Here is a 2,768-nt window from a genome sequence, read left to right on the forward strand (position 1 = left end):
TTCGAACCGAATTTATGCTCGAATCGAAGTTTAAACGAGAAGATTAAGCTGTGAAGCATTATGGACCGTTCATCAAAGATCGAAGGGATCTGAACCATCCATTGAAGATCTGGTCCATCCGACCTAAGGAAGAGTAGATCCAGACCCTAGATCAAGATCAATACCTTCGGATCAGATTTTGAGAGACTTTTCACCATTGATCAAGATCCAAATCATTCTGAGCCTTTCATCATAGATCTGATCTGATTTAAATTGAGAAGCTACAGTGCTTCATCCTTCGTCGACTTCTCCATAGTGTTGTTCGCGGTGCACGCGGAGACGCGAGATTCCAACCCCGTTTCCATCTCTGACCATCTTCTCAAGCGACGTCCTCAGCAGGGATCTTCAAGGTAGTTCTAGACATAGATCTTGATCATTTGGAGCCGCCGGCGAACGTTCTTTCTGGCGAAATCCTTCTTTCTGTGATTCTCTGTTTTCACACAGATTCGGCGGCGTTCCTCCGATCTGCGATTCTCTTCCCATCAGCGACATTTGGCGGCGTTCCTCTGGTGTTCCTGAGCTCCATCCGATGACAATCCACCATTCACAGCTTCATTCCAAATTCAGAGATTTCGAGTTGCAGAAATCCATATTTTCGGCCATTTATAGGTTCCAGGTTGTTTCTAGCTTGCCGGAGGCATTCCCCTGGTGTTGCTGAGCAATCCTGGAACTGAGACGCAGCTGAGGTTCTTCACTGACGACTGGAGTTGGGCATTCTTATCTCCGGCTTCTTGTGTGATGGCAAGAAGTGTTGTCTTGTGTAGATTGGTTGTGAGTTGGATCGGTTTATTTCACTTTGTTACTGTTTTTGTAGCTAGATCAGATTTCTTTAGATGTTTGTTTTGTTCTTATTAAGTAATCTAGCATTTCTTTATCTTGTTGAAGTTTAATTCATGTTAAGTAGTTAGAATTTCATTGATGCAAATTAGTTTAAGACTTGTTTAAGCTTGGTTAATTGTTAGGTTGCTAAGTTTTAAGTTAGGGTTTAAATTTGTGCTTTAGATCAGATTTATCTTATGTCTTGTTATGTCATTCACTATTTTATTCAATGCTTTAGATTAGATTTTATTTGAGTCGTGCTATTTCATTATTAGTTTAAGTGTGTTGATGATGAAATTCATTATGTAGTGTGACAATGTGTATGGATTAATCAGTGACACTTAGTTAGATTTTACTATTGCTTTAGATTAGTTTCTTATTCGCTTTTCTTTTCATTTATTTAGTTTAGCATCAAAATCCAAAACCCCCAATTCATATTGAAAACTCTAAAAATAGCAATAACATATGGTCCTAAGTTTACCATCCTATCGTTGCTTTCGTTGGAGACGTCCTGAGTCATTTCTATACTACATTAGCGTAGAAGGGGTTCGATACTAAATTCTTTTGATCTCGTAAAACAACAAAAATGGGCTTATCAAAAATTGGTGTTGTCGCCAGGGAACTGTAGCGGTGTTTGATAATCTTAGGATTATTTTTTATTTTGAAATCTTAAAAATTTTTGTTGTTTCAATGGCTCTTATGTTCATATATCCATGTGTTTGATTTTATATGTACCCTGTGTCTTCTGATCTCATTTGCTAGTTGTCAGTGTAAGAACAGGAAATCTCTTTAACCATGGAACCATATTATCAGCATTTTGGAGGTAGTACGGAGAGTCATTACTATCAACTTTAGACTCAGTTCTATTAGCCTGAATATCAGTATTACCCACCTATGGAGCAACATAATAGGTGTGAGTCATTTTCTAATGCTTACAATTCTAATTGGGTGGATTATTCACTTTTCAGGTAAGCGGTTGCACAAAGCCAATTTGCAGAGTCAACATGGAAATTCAATAAAGTTATGCAACAAATGAGAGAACATCAAGAGCAACAATTCTCAAGGATACAGAATATACAGAATCAGTTAGATCAAATTACATTGTCCATCAATCAATTACAAACACGAAACTCCAGTGGGGAGATGGAAAGTAGAGATTTTGTCAGGTCTAACCCTACTTCCATTACTTCACAAGATTTATCTAGAATTATTTGTGATGATGATGTAGTTGTTTAAATTTCTGACTCTACTGATATTGTTGTTTTAGATGTTGTGAATGATGGAGGAACTAAAAATTTACTTGAAGATGATTTAAGTGTAGGGGATTGCTTACTGGAAGCAATACCTCAAGAATCACTTGAACCATCACCAGAGCTAGATGAAGATGATTTAAGTGTAGGGGATTACTTACTAGAAGCAATATCCTAAGGATCACCTGAACCAGAGCCTGTGGCATTACTTGATGATGAGGAGGTAACAATCACCACTCCATGTACTTTTCAACATGACAAGGTTAGTGTTTTTTGTGATTTTTCAGAAAATTTAATTGAGGTACCAATTGTTGACTTTATTAGATGTGATTCATTTCTTGAAATATTTTCTACCAACACTAATATTCTCCTATTTTCTTTTTATCCCACACGCGTGTGGGAGATATTGTCCTTTATTGATTGTGTAGGAGAAGTAAAGCTTCCAGAGTGGGTACTTAATCTGAACCATCTTCGACCTCCAGAAAGAGTTTTTAAGGGAAAAATTATTAATAAGAAGAACTTGAGTGTTACCACAGTTACTCCACTACCGGCGTGGCTTCTTCTTCTAAATCTTCTTCAACCACCCGGAATAAGGAGAGTTTGCTCCTTGATTTTATTTTTGCTTAATACATTTCTTTAGTTTCATATTTACATTTGCAA

This window comes from Zingiber officinale, chromosome 11B (genome assembly GCF_018446385.1).
Source record: "Zingiber officinale cultivar Zhangliang chromosome 11B, Zo_v1.1, whole genome shotgun sequence".
NCBI lineage: Eukaryota > Viridiplantae > Streptophyta > Magnoliopsida > Zingiberales > Zingiberaceae > Zingiber > Zingiber officinale.